We start from the raw sequence: 14,543 nt of genomic DNA, 5'->3' as shown, positions 1-14,543 counted from the left end.
TTAAAACAAATAAGAGTGTGTTTTTTCCTCACATAATAGGAAGGCTAGAGGTAGGCTGGTTCAACTCCTCATCAGAGCCACTTGGCACGTTGGCTTTCGCCCTCATGGTGACAGCATGGTGGCTACAGCTCCGGCATTACGTCTACATCTAGGTGAGAAGACGGGTTGGAAAAGGGTTCCTCTTGCCAACTGTCTCCTTTTATTAGGAACCAGAAACAGACTTTTACTTAGGTTTTATTCACCAGAACCATGATCTATGGACATCTGTGACTTCAAGGGCGGCCGGGAAAGAGTATATTTAGCACGGCATGGTAGAGTACTGAACAAAATTGGGGTTATGTTTACAAGAAAGAAAGGAGTAAGAATAAGTGCATTCACAGCTAACAGGGTCTGTCATATGTTACATCAGATGTGTTTCTGTTGCCGCAGCTACTCAATCATATTTACTCTTGCCATAAACGCTTTAGTGTTGTTCTTTTTTCTCTTGAAACTCAGAAGTATTCTAATACTTTTGCAAAGTGCTTTCTGCAGAATTCAGTTTTACACTGCAGATAACCCTGACTCTAAATGGACAAAAGATATTGGCTGGACTAAGTGTTTTCTGGAAACCATACTCCCAAATTGTACTAGTTTTTCCACGATTGAGCTATTTAATCAAACATTCACAATATATATGCAAATCTTGTTAATCTTCTGTTAATGATAACAGTCAGTCTGGATGGTCCGTGCTTGACTCAGTGCACATATCTCCACTGCTTGCATCAGTAATTCTTCACAATCATTTCGTTTTATAATCTAAATTTGTTGGAATTAAACTTGAACAGCTCATAAATAGTATAATTAATTTTTGTTCCACTTCAGATCCAATTACAAATTGATTTAAATCTACTGCTGTGTATCCTCTCTGCTCCCCACATATTCCCTGGATCGTGATACTCACACTGTTGCTATTTGACTTTTCACTGTAGTCGTGTGACCTGGGAGGGCGTGCACCACACCCGTCTTGTTTATCATCTGCTTAGTAGAATACCTGGCCCACAGTAGGTGCACAGTAAGCCTTGGTTGAATAATTTAATGGCCAGTGACTCGACAGTCATTAGTTAAGTATCAGCAGAGGCAGTCCCCACTGGCCTGCTAGTTCCTGTGCGCCAGCCAATGTTTTATTTAAAAAGAAATCACAGGCTACACACTAAAATATGTCAGGCTGGAGTTGGATATTTAGGCTGTCTATGGTGTTTCCTGTTTTCCTCTGAAACACGTTTGTGTTTTATTGTCCAGGCGCCCAGAAGAGAATGACTTTGTGATGCCAGTTCCCAAGTCTCAGGGAATTGTCACGATTGCCCTAATTTGAGTCAGGAGCCTACCCCTGCACCAGGCAGGATCTGTGTCCAGGGGGCTGGGCTACTTGTAATGCACTTTCAGTAAGCATTTAAATTGAGGTAGAAGCAATGCCTAGAAAAGAGGTTTGAGGCAGATAACCCCAAGGAACTGACAAGGCCACGTCAGCAGTTTTGCCGCTTAACTGCTCCGCCTTGCTACGTGTAACACATGCACACTCGAGTTTCATTGATTCATTTACTCAGGGATCACTGAGCACCAGCTGTGGAGCGTGTGTTGGTTTTGTGATCTGCTGCTTACCTTCTGCGCATTCCTTGTCCTCTCTGTGCCTCAGTTTCCTTATCTAAAAACTAAAGTGATGACACTTACGTTATAGGATGGTTTTGAGCATTAAATGAGATTTTATAGATACAGCCTATATATATTACTTATAACGTATATTAATGTAATATATAGAGAATATATAATGTTATATATAATTGTATATAAACTTGGAACAGTGCCTGGAAGATGAGTATTCATGAAATGTAAGCTATCATGAGTCCATAGTCTCTTTTCCACAATTAAAAAAACCCAAAAGCTCTTGACAACCAAAATTTCTTCATAATTTTGGCAGAAAATTCTGACCTGCTCTGAACTCAATGACTTTCAAAGCCTGACCCGAAAGGATGTGAGGATATTTTGAGGCTGTATTTAGCCACTTATGTGAATATTCACACATTTTGCTGCAGAAATATCAGTGTGGCAGATTACAGGATGCTGCCCAGCTCCACTGGCACTATCGCATCGTATTATCATTTTCAAATGAAAAATTCTGAATTCTGAAACGTACCTGGACCCAAGGTTTCAGACGAGGGATCGTGGCCCTCTCGTTGTTTCCCGGCCTCCTCCTCAACAACCACACTGTGCCTGGATGAATGGACCACAGTCTCTGCCTCGAAGGGGCTCAGAGTGCTGAGCGGGTCATGTCAGCGGCGTGTGTCAGAGGCAGCCTGGGGTCCCGGGAGCGCTCGGGATGGCCCTTAACTTCCATGGCTTGGGGATGGTGTGGGAGCTAAAGGAAGCATCTCAAAGGGGTGCCCTGGGAGCCCGTAAGAGGGAGCCAACCTTGTCTCAGAGGTCAGAGGAGGCCTCCCTGCCCGTGTTATGTCCAGACTGAGGCTGAAGAAGGATGAGTGGGCATGGGGCAGGTGAGGAAGCTGCAGATATGTGGAACGGGGAGAGGAAAGTGCTTGTCAGGGGTGAGGAGGTGAGGGAAAACCGGCTCCTTCCGGGAAACTGGAGGAGAAAGCCCGCAGACAGATGGTGAGAGGGAAGAGGGTGGGTCCCAGGGCTAAGTCACAGTATGCCCAGAGTCTGGTCTCTCAGGGGAGACAGTCCTGGTTTACGGCTGTTGTCCCAGCATTGTTATGAATCGCAGTGTCTTTCACTCTCGAAAGTGCTCCTGTTTGGACCATTAAAGTACATGATCCTCCCTACGTAAAGGCCAACATAGGGAACTGAGAATTTATCCTCCGGGAAGTGGGAATCCACTGGAAGACTTTAAACGATGCACAGTTTTCCAAGTTATCTGGGGCTGATTTGGGGCTTTGCACTATAAAACGTTCTTTTTTTCTTCCTCTGCTGATCAGTCTGTTGGTCCCAAGCGTTCCTGGAATAGACGTCAGACCCAGGAAGATAACCCAGAGTGCTGGTGGCAGCCTGGCCTTTGCTGCCGTAGGACAGCAGAACCCTTGGCCCGTCTCCGTGTGGACGTGAACACAGAAATAGAGCCGGGCCTGATGATCCTGTGGAGTGTACATGTGCTCTTTCCTTAGCTGAACTCTCAGGAGTTCCTGTGTTGTCTGGACTACCCTCCGAAACAATTGTAGGCCTGTCTCTGAACAGTCAGGAAGGGTGGCGGCCTTTTCTTTCCTTTCTCCGCATGTCTGGCGTGTGCGTGTTTGCCTGCTAGCAGGCCCATGCTCAGGCGCCCGCCTTTCCCCATCTGATTTTCTTTGCTGGCCAGAGCTGGAAGTTGGCAGACACTGACTTATCAGTCTCATGCATTCAGCCAAGAGAAGACAGAGGAGAATTCAGGAAACCCAAGATTCATGTTTTACTTTTGTGTAGGATGCTTTCAGTGCCTCGGAGAGACACAGACTCACCCCTCTGGGAATTTCTTTACTCTTAGTTCTTATTTCTGTCACATTTTGAGCTCTCCTGTCTGCTGCTGGGTAGGTGGCAAGATAAAAGCTACACGACAGCTGTAATCCCCTTTAGGCCACCCAGTGGGATGTAGTTTAAGGAGCTTGCGCGGTAAGCAGCAGATCAGTCCTCTGTGATTAGAAGGAACTGGAACTGTTCACAGCTGCTGGCAAGGCCTCAACGTGGGCTGGTGTCCTCAACTTGATGGTGGCCATGAGGATGGGGCAGTTGTAGGTGGGAAGTGGTTAACAGAGCTCCCCAGGGGCAAGCTGCCTGGGGCCCCATCAGCTGGCTCTTACCTGGTTGAATTCACCTCAGCTGCTAAACCTGGGAGGACGGTACCTCAGGGGCGGACTGATGTAAACGCACACACACACACACACACACACACACACACACACACACAACACACACATCTACATGCACCTACACATGCAGGCACACACAGTATTAAAATACCAATTTATTCACTCTCAAATCAAATACTTGCATTTTTTTTCCCCAAAGACCAGCTAAGCTACAAATTAGGAGCCTGCTTAGTCATTTTATCCCCAAAAAACCATGGTCTGAAGTCCAGTGCATCTGGGGCAAACTCCACAGGTAGTCAGACTGTGAGAACATTGTCATTATAGACTGTCTCTACTACAGCCCCTCAAGGTACACTCACCTCCTATAGCTGAGTCTTTTAAACTTGGGATCCCTCGCCAGGCACTCAGAGCCTGAAAGCCCCATGAATGTGTGTGTGTGTGTGGGGGGGGAACATGTGTGTTTTTCCGGGGAAAGAATCCATAGGTTTCCTGAGATACTCATCAACCACCCCCCAGCCAGAAAACAAACAGAAACATGTGGCCATCCACAGCTGGCTAATCAATTGATACCCTTTGACGTAATCATTTTGAATAGTGGTGCAGCATGTACTTAAAGGGATGGCATGAGAAGATGGCGTCAGCTTTTCCACTGTCGTCCCAGAAATTGTACTCTGATCCCTACTTGTGCTTGCCACTCAGCATAACAAAGCCCTGCAGATATTCCGATCTAGCCTTCCCCCCAACCCCCATCCCTTCTAGAGTAGCGAAATGGTTCTTAATTAGAGAAGAAATCATTCAGTGAAAAAGGGAAGTATTTCCATTAAAGAAGGCTGAGGTAGTTGGGCAAAACTTGAAGAGATGGGCTTCTAGAGTTGGAGTTATTGACCAAAGCCATATACTTCAAGGGTATCTCCAGATGGTGTTATTCCTAAAAGCATAATGTAAGTGCTACCAATGTTCCCAGCAGAAGAATAGCATTGCACTTTATTAGCTAAGAAGGAGCATACTTTGCATTCTAGGATAAGATCCACGCTGTTTCTAAGGCAGCCATGCACAACCCTAAGCTGGCAAACTCCAGCCAGCACAGTGTGTGGTGGCTCAGGTCCCCGTCTGGGACCGCTGCTTTTTTCCGTGGATGCCTGATGTGCCCATGGACTTGTGAGTCTAGCCTGGCTGGAATTGGGCATTTAATGCAGTGTGACTCTGGGGATCTGACTCCTTCCTGTCTTCCCTTGTAGTTCACAGGGGAGATGTTGGCACTCACCCTACCTCTTCCATCTGATTTTGGCCTGTCCCTATTTACAGCTTCGCTGCTTCCGTTTCAGTAACGACAGATCTTAGCGATGCCAACCCTCGTGTGAAAATGATACAGGACAGTAACGATTACACATTAGTTGTAACTTAGCTTTAGTTTTCTTTGAAATCTTAGCGTGTTCTCCCTGAGAGCTGGGCTTCTGAGAGGTTCTCACTTTCCACACTGTGTATTTTGACAGTATTTAGACGTTTCATGAACATGTATGATTTGTATGTGTGATTTGAATGAACGCAATTAAAACAGCACTCAGAACACCTGGTTTTCAACTCCGGCTTCAGCACTTGGGTCCACACGTGTGATGGAGAGAGAGGCAAGTTCCCTAGGGATGGGCAGACATTGTCTGTGATGGGCCCAGTAGTAAATACTTCAGGCTTTTGGCGCATATGTTCTCAGTCTCAGCTCCTCACCTCTGCGGCTGTAGTGCAGGAGCAGCCATAGATACGTAAATAGATGGAGCTGGCTGCGTGCCCGTCAAACCTCATCGTAGGCACTGAAATTTGAAGTTCGTAAAATGTTCACATGTCACAAAGTATTATTCCTCTTTTGATATTTTTTAAACTGTTTAAAAATGTAAAAACCATTCTTAGCTCATGGGTCATACAAAAATGGGCCGTGGGCTGGATTTGGCTAATCCCTGGTCCTTATCAACTTACCACAAAACTAGGCGGCAATGATAGAAGTCTTAAAACTAAGCTATGATGATAGAGTAAATCAGTGTTTGCTTTTGGGCGTGAGGTGGGGATTGACTCAGAAGGACCAGCAGGTCGCTTTCTGGGGTTATGGCAGTGTTCTGTGTCTTGCCAGGGGTGTGAGTTACACAGGTGAATACCTTTGTCAAAACCAATTGAAGATGTATTTAAGGTCTAAACATTTCATCGTATACAAGGAAAAGGAACAGCTGTTGCATAACAACCACAAAATCTCAGTGCCAGGTAATAGACAGTAAGCATTTATTGCTCCCTCGCGTGTCTGTGGATCAGCCGGGGCGATTCTGCTCCGTTCATGTGCTTACTCTGAGCCTAGGTTGGACGGGGGCCGTTCTTCTCTTGGCTGCCGCAGAAACACAAGGCAGCAAAGTGAGCAGAGCAGCACATGTCAAGCCCCCCCAACCCCGCCTGCCATTGTTATATTGTTCAGATGCAGTCTGACTGCGAGTGGCTACATATCCTAATTTAAGAAAATGTGACTAAAATGACCAAAGAAAAAAAGCTGCATCCCTTACGCATGAAACCTGGCAAGTCTCTACCTTGGAACGGATGGCAAATGTTACAGGACAGCAGGACATACATATATGAAATGATAGAGGCACACAACAGAACTGAATATAACCAAGTGCCAAAATATGTCTCCAGGTAAAACTAGGTTTCTGGAGAGCCCTCTATTGTCCATGCAATCGATGGTAATGACACCAGAGATGGTGCTTCCTCTGCCTGTCCCTCAAGATAGTGATGCTCTCACCCAGCTCAGCGAACTCATCCTGTGCATGGCATCAACAGCCCCCTTTTGCTGCAGCCTGACTTCTCTCTTGAGCTCTAGACCCTCATTTCTATCTGCTCTGTCTCCCAGATGCCATGAATGCATCCCTGGCTGAACTTGTGAACTGGTGCTTCATATTCTGATCTCAGTGAAACAACACCAGTATCAAGCCAGGCAGGCAGGAGTCATCCCAGACTCTTCACTCTCTTTCCTCCCCAAATCCAAGCGCTGCTATCTCTAAATGACCCATCCCCCATGTATCTCACAGATTCTTCAGGTTGCCATGGTCCTATTTCATGATCTCATCATTAGCCACCAGAACCATTGCAGTAGCCTCCATGCTCATCTCTTGGTGTTTAGCCTCACCCGCCCTAATCCTCCCTCCGCTATATCCAGAGTGACCCGCATCTGATCCTGTCATTCCCTTTCCCATTTGTGTGTGTTTTTATCAGTAACAGTTGTCTCCAGAAAAGGGCACTTGGGGTCTAGAATGGGAGGCAGACTTACTTTTTATTATCTATCTTTGTATAGCATTCGACTGTCTTACCATGAGTAGGTATTTTTCTTTTGCAATACAATAATTATAAAAAGAAAAATTAGAAGAATTGATAGCTGGACTTTATGACTCATTAGAGACGAGGATGAAGGAGAAGGAAGAGTGAGATGATGTTTGAAATGTGGAGCCTGAATTACTGGTGTAATTAGTGTATTAGTAAGTAGTAAGTAGTGGTGTTTGGGGAGCTAATGAACATGTGGATATTCTACAGTTATAAATTAAGGGCTTCATCTTCTGGTTTATGGGTCATAAGCTTCACCAGGCTGCACAGGCCCAGCTGCTGAGATCGCTGAATCCCACAGCTTCTTAAGAGCAGGTAGTGCTTTCTTACCAACCCTTCGCTGGGTCCAGGATAATCAATAAAAGCTGGTGCAGTAGTGAATTAAGTTTAAAAACCAGGCTTTGGACTCGTGAATCCTGACTCTAACACATACTAATTCTGTAAATTTGGGCAAGTTACCTGACTCCTTTGAACTGTATTTCTCTCGTCTATGAAATGAGAAGTATTAACAGTGCCTCTAACATAACAGTATTTTGAAGATTAAATGAGATATTTCATGTAAAGCTTTCACTACAGTGCCTAGTTCATATTATACCCTTGGTAAATGCTAGCCATTTTTTCTTGTATTTACTATTTATTCTTCCCATTTTCTAGATGATAAAATTGAGGCACAGAGAGGTTAAGTAATTTTCCCAAGGTTGAACAAGTCGTGGTGCCAGAATTCAAACCAAGCAAATATGATTTCAGAGTCAGTACTTCTGACTCTGAATTACTAAACTTTAAGGGAAAATACTGAGAGATTTGAATACATGATTTAAAAGCCGTATAGAGAAACATCACATAGAGTAAAAGATAAATGATAATGGAGAAAAATCATGCCACATGTGTAACAGATAAAGCTTTATTATCCTTTACAGAACAGTTTCTCAAATGTTCATTTTGAGAAATGCTAGCTATTTTTGTTAATAAAGTATGTCCAAGAAGTAGTTTTCCCCTTTTTGCTTGAAAACCTCCATTGCACAGAAGGTCATGTTTTCGGTAGCTGCATTCTTGCAACAAGTCATATTGAGTTAAAAGTCATTTATAATTACTCCCTCTAAGTCTACTTTAAATATTATGTTACTCGTATTTTTTTTCAGCCCTATCCCCTCACTACACCTCCCATTTCCCCCACCTCCCAATATTTTGTAGGCTTCACAGTTGTTTTTATTACATTTCATCTCGTTTAGTCTTATCCTGCCAGCTGATATAGGATGAAAATGTGGATGGGTTTAAAAAGCATTTGTTTAAACCTATGGATTATAAAACCAGAATGGGTTATGAAGTCGTGTTATGGGGAAATCAACGACTTTTTGAAGTCATAGAGTTCATTCCTTCAACAAATATTAAGTTGCTACATGTGTCAGTCACTGTTCCAGGTGGTACAGTGAGCAAAACAGAGGATCTCCCCTTGGAGTTGACTTATTGACAGGGAGAATATAAGTCAAGGAGGTGATCTCGGATGGTGATAAGTGAGAAAATCACAACTGAGCTCTCAAGAATGAACCAGCTGTGTGAACTTCTGGGGAAAGAATGCCCCAGGTGGAGGCAACAGCAAGAGTGATGAGTGATGACTCTAGGGTGAGAGAAAGCCTGGCACATTGAAGGAGCAGACAGGAGGCCTGAGTAGGAGAATGTAAGTGAGAGACAAGACTGAGAGAGTTGGTCACGGCTGGGTTACATTGGGCTGGTAAACCATGGTAAGGAGGTATTCTGGGGCTTCTTTAAACATTAAATCTTGTATTTTTATTTAACTTCTCAGGAATTTATGTTGTTTCCCAAAGTAGAATGAGGAAGGAATGTGGGATAAAGGGAAACACTCAGACTCAGAAAGTCCCAGGTTCTGACTGAGATCCTGTCACTTTACGTATATCTTCTGAGCCTCGGTTTCTTTTTTTTTAAATTTTTATTGGAGTATAGTTACTTTACAATATTGTGTTAGTTTCTACTCTACAGCAAAGTGAATCAACTACGCGTATACATATATCCCCTCGTTTTTGGATTTCCCTCCCATTCAGGACACCACGGAGCATTGAGTAGAGTTCCCTGTGCTACACAGCAGGTTCTCATTAGTTATCTATTTCATACATAGTAGTGTATATATGTCAGTCCCAATCTCCCAGTTCCTCCCACCCCCCCTTCCCCCTTGGTATCCATATATTTGTTCTCTACAACTGTGGCTCTATGAGCCTCAGTTTACACAGATGTAAAATGGAGATGAAACCAGCCCTGTTACATGGCAAGAGACCTACATTTTATTTATTTATTTATTTATTTTGGGGGGTGGGGGTGAGTGGGTAAAGTACATTTATTTTCTTCTATAGGTGTTTCTTTTTCAAAAAAAACAAGGAAAAGGAGAAAAAGCTCCAGCACCCAATGTCCACTGGGCTTTAGTCCATGGGGAGGAGGTGCCCCACGTGCCTGGCCCCTAGGCTGACCCCGCCCAGGGCGGAGGAGTGCCGCAGCTTCAACAGGGTGAAGCTGGAGAAGGAGTTCTGAGCCTGGATCTCTCTCTCCTGGGTCAGCGCCAAAAGGAAACCTTCCCTCAGCAGCTCCCAGCTCTTCCACACAGAGCCCACACACGGGATGGGGAGACCAATCTCCTGTTGGAACAAGACCGGGTCAGTCTCAGGCAACACTGCCACAACATGTCTGCCCAGCATCTCCCCAGCCTTCCTGAAGATATAACAGGAAAGGGGATCTCCCTGCTGAGCACCTTCTGCAACTTTCCTGCAAAACCCAGCAAACCTGCATTTATCAAAGTCCCTGTACAGGTAGGTGAGGATTCCTAGCCGATCTGGCACCTGGAAATAGTTGAACATGGACACAGCCCCTGTCATGAGGAGCCGCCTCTATGTTGTCGATGGAGTCAAACATTATTTTCACTGCTTGGTGTGCAGTCCAGTAGGCTGAGCCCTCATCTCGCATCATGTGGCCCCAGCCACCGCGGCCACTCTCAGACCCATCGGGGTTGATGAGCCTGCAGTTGGAGCTTGTCCCAGAGATGAGCACGATCCCACCACCCGGCGTTAACAGTGGCGATGGAGCCGGCGGCGTCGGTGGTGATTAAGTAGCTTTCACTCAGGTAGGGAAATCGGTCCCTCAGCTCCTCCATCAGGATCCGCACGACGTCCTCCTGATCCCCACCGCTCAGGAGGGATAAGCCCAGGCTTCGTAGAGGCACCAGAGATCCACCCCTGCTTTCCGTTTGGCCCCGTTCACCGTCTCGTTGATCCTCTCCACACACTTGTCTGTCCCGGTCAGCCAGTGGTTTGTGCTGAGTCCTTCCACTTCTGGCAGGATCTGCACATCCTCTGAGAGTAAAAGGACCTTGGATCGTGTGCCTCCCCCCTCTACACCCCCGTAGAGCGCGGCCATGCTGCCGCTATCGCCGCCGCGGATCCCGCCGTTTGCTTTGTACCCACATTTTAATTGGTACTTATTTTAATAACCTAATTTAAAAATCTGGGATCGTATTTAAAATATGAAATACACCCAGGCTGCATGAATATAGTTCAACAGGATCAGAAGCATTGACTGTGATTTTTTTAATACAGTAAAATAGTGTAAATCATACCCACACATATACACATGCACACACACACCAGATTCCTGTGAAGATTAAATGAGATAATAAATGTGAAATGGAAGGTATTCCGTTTTTTTGTGTTTTTTTAATCCTTAATTTTTTAAAAATAAATTTATTTATTTTATTTATTTTTGGCTGTGTTGGGTCTTCGTTGCTGGATGCGGGCTTTCTCTAGTTGCGGTGAGCGGGGGCCACCCTCCGCTGCGGCGCAGGGGCTTCTCGCTGCGGTGGCCTCTCCCGCTTCAGAGCACAGGCTCTAGGCACGCAGGCTTAGGCAGTTGTGGCACGTGGGCTCAGTAGTTGTGGCACGCGGGCTCCAGAGTGCAGGCTCAGCAGTTGTGGCTCACGGGCTCAGCTGCTCCACGGCATGTGGGATCTTCCCAGACCAGGGTTCGAACCGGTGTTCCCTGCATTGGCAGGTGGACTCCCAACCACTGCGCCACCAAGGAAGCCTTGTGTTGTGTTTTGATTTTTGTTTTTATGATAGGCTGAATAAGTAAGGGCCCTCCTAAATTATCCATGTCCTAGTCCCCGAACCTGTAAATATGTCACCTTACGTGGTAAAAGAAACTTCGTAGATGTGATTAAGTTAAAGATCTTGTGATGGGGCGATCATCCTGGGTGACCTAGGTGGGCCCAGCATCATCACAAAGGTCCTTATAAGAGGGAGGCAGGAGGATCAGAGAAGGTGAGGGAGGCGCCACAAGCCGAGGAATATAGGACGCTCTAGAAGCTAAAAATAGGCGAGGAAACAGACTCTCCTCTGACGCCTCCAGAAGGAACACAGCCCTGTTGACACCTTGATTTTACACTTCTGATTTCCAGAACTGTAAGAGCATGCAGTTGTAAGTCACCAAATTATGGTAATTTGTTACAGCTGCAATAGGAAACTCGTATAGGTTTCTAATTCTAAAATGTGGTCGGGGGACTTCCCTGGTGGTCCAGTGGTTAAGACTTCGTCTTGCAATGCAGGGGTTGCAGGTTCGATCGCTGGTCGGGGAGCTAAGATCCCACTATACCTCAGGACCAATAAAACCACAACATAAAAAAAAAAGAAGCAATATTGTAACAAATTCGCTAAAGACTTTAAAAATGGTCCACATTGGGCTTCCCTGGTGGCGCAGCGGTTGAGAGTCTGCCTGCCGATGCAGGGGACACGGGTTCGTGCCTGGGCCCGGGGGGATCCCACATGCCGCGGAGCGGCTGGGCCCGTAAGCCATGGCCGCTGAGCCTGCGCGTCCGGAGCCTGTGCTCCGCAACGAAAGAGGCCACAGCAGGGAGAGGCCCTTGTATTGCCAAAAAAAAAAAAAAAAAAAAAAAAAACATGCAGTTGGAAGCTATTGAAGGGTTTTAAGCAGGGGAGTGATGGGATTGTATTTTGTTTTTAAAAGAATGGGTTTTGGAGAGGCAGAAAGGGCATCAGGGAAGCCATTTAGGAGGTGGTGGCAGTAATCTCAAAAGAGACGTGACAGAGGCCCAGATTAAGGTGGTGGCGTGGGATGGAGAGGACCGAACAGATTTTGGTTACAGAGTCAGCAAGAATTGCTGATAGCATGGTTGTAGAGTTACAGAAAAAAGGAAATCAAGGGTGATGCTGAATTTGGGCTTATGCAGTGGGGTGCCATTCATTGATATGGGGAAGACAGGACCAGAAATAGACTTGGGGGAAATTATGCATTCTGTTTTGGACATGTCAAAACTTGAGATGCCAATTAGACATCCAAGTCTATGTCGAATAAGCAGATGAATAAATCAGCGGAAGTCTCAGAGGAGAAATCATCTGCGTGTCCCCTCACCCCGGATAGGGCTTGCCCTCTCGCAGAATTTCTCCAGTGCCGCCGTCACTAACAGACTACCCGACTGACTGAACTTGACCCAGGGTGGCATTTCATTCCACGTCTTTATTTTTTATCCTGGGCTCATCTTTCATCGCCTACTCCGTGAAAGCTGAATGAGCAATTAGCAGAGTCTAAAATGAGGCCCAGTATGTTTGATAACTAAAGAGCGATGGAAAACAGTTTAGATTAATTTGGGCCCCAAATATGGACAGTTATTTAGTGCTTTTTCAGAGAGCTAAATGGATTTCATGAATTTTAATTGATGTTTAACTTTTAATTGTGTTCATGTGGGGTGGCCAGTTGGAACCATGCCTAATAAGGCTGATGAGTGTACAGACATTTGCATGCAGCTTGCCTTCCAAGGGCCAGCCAGGGAGAGAAAGGCTTAAAGTAACAGGAGGAAAACTGCACTGAATGGATAATCTTGAAACACACTTATTTTGAGAAAAATGAAAAACTGTCACATATTTTGGTTTTCTATTCATCTTAAATAATATGAGGTTTACTATTATTTCCTCTTGGTGTTACTGTTATTGATTTTTCCAAGAAAAGTGAACTTGTATTTTAAAAGGAGCTAGGTTGTTATTTACAATGGCAAGAATTCTGATTTGCATAAGCTTATGGTTCAGTTTGTGAGCCAGATCAACAAAATGTTCACTGAACATCTTTCCTCTGTGAAGTACTTTGCTAAGCACTGAAGGGGGTACAGTAATTAGGATGCTTTTTGGCCAACTCATTGACTTAAGCAATAAAGAAATGTGTTGTCTTACATAAGAAGAAGTAGGGCAGCTTCCAGGCACAGTATGTCCAATTTCTGCTGTCCTCTGTGATTCTCATGCCTCTGCCCTCCTATTTTGGCTTCATCTTTAGGTCAGGAGCAAGATGACTGCAGTGATTCCAGGCATCACATCCAGATCTGCTAATATCCAAAGGAAATAGGAGGGTTGTCTCTTCCTTGAGTGTCTGAACTGTGAAACAGTCTTTCCTAGAAGCCCCTCAGCAAACTTTCCTCACATCGCATGCACCAGGATTGGGTCCCATTGTCCATTTGTAAGCTAGTCACTGGCTGAGGAAATGGAGTTACCATAATTGGCTCAGGCCAGGGGTTGGCAAACTGCTGCTCCCCACCTGTTTTTTTTTTATGACTGAAATGTAATTGGCATAAGCCATGCCCAGTCATTTACAAAATTGTTTCACAGTACAGCAGAAGAATTGAGTAGTTGCAACAGAGATCTTCTGGCAAAGCCTAAAATATTTACTGTCTGCCCTTTACCGGAAAACGGCTGACCCTTGGCTTTGACTAATCATCTGGGATGTATGGGTGTTGGAGAGTCAAGGACAGCAGTCACTCTAAACACAAAAGAAGTGTAGGATGTGGTCCTATTCCTCAAAGAGATTACTGGGGAAAATGATACTGTAATATGTTAAGATTATCTACAGTTGCTGGTTACAGTTTACTACACAAATGAAATGTCTCATAAATGCTTATAATTGGAAGGCATCTTCCCTTCCACTACAAAGTAGGGTGAAAAAAGCCTCTGCATCCATTTATCATGCTTCATTCCAAAGAAATTATAAAAATGAATCTCAGATAAAGAACACCTAAGGACTTAAAAGCATTTTTTTTAATCTAGGAAGGTATAGTAATAGTATTAAAAAAGCAAGTTTATGCAGTTTTAAGAAATCATGCACGAAAGGAGGAAGAAGCAGTAATGTTAACAAATAGCCCAGTGAAGGCACTTCTCAACTCTTATTTTGCATCCCTTATTTCCTTTATAGCAATTGATCTAAAGACCGAAAAGAGCAGAGCAAGCATGTTTCAAAGATTAATGGATAGGCGACACGAGGGACCCTTGTGGTGTTAGAACTGTTCGTTCTGTATCTTGACTGGATACA

At 44.9% G+C, this 14,543-nt stretch overlaps 1 pseudogene; it reads right to left on the bottom strand.

Moving 5' to 3' along the window:
• Positions 1-9,610: 9,610 nt before the first annotated feature.
• Positions 9,611-10,598, bottom strand: LOC132433278 (N-acetyl-D-glucosamine kinase pseudogene; annotated as a pseudogene).
• Between the last annotated feature and the right edge of the window lie 3,945 nt (positions 10,599-14,543).

This window comes from Delphinus delphis, chromosome 11 (assembly GCF_949987515.2).
Source record: "Delphinus delphis chromosome 11, mDelDel1.2, whole genome shotgun sequence".
In the NCBI taxonomy this organism is placed as follows: Eukaryota; Metazoa; Chordata; class Mammalia; order Artiodactyla; family Delphinidae; genus Delphinus; species Delphinus delphis.
This window is presented reverse-complemented; position numbering and strand designations above follow the sequence as displayed.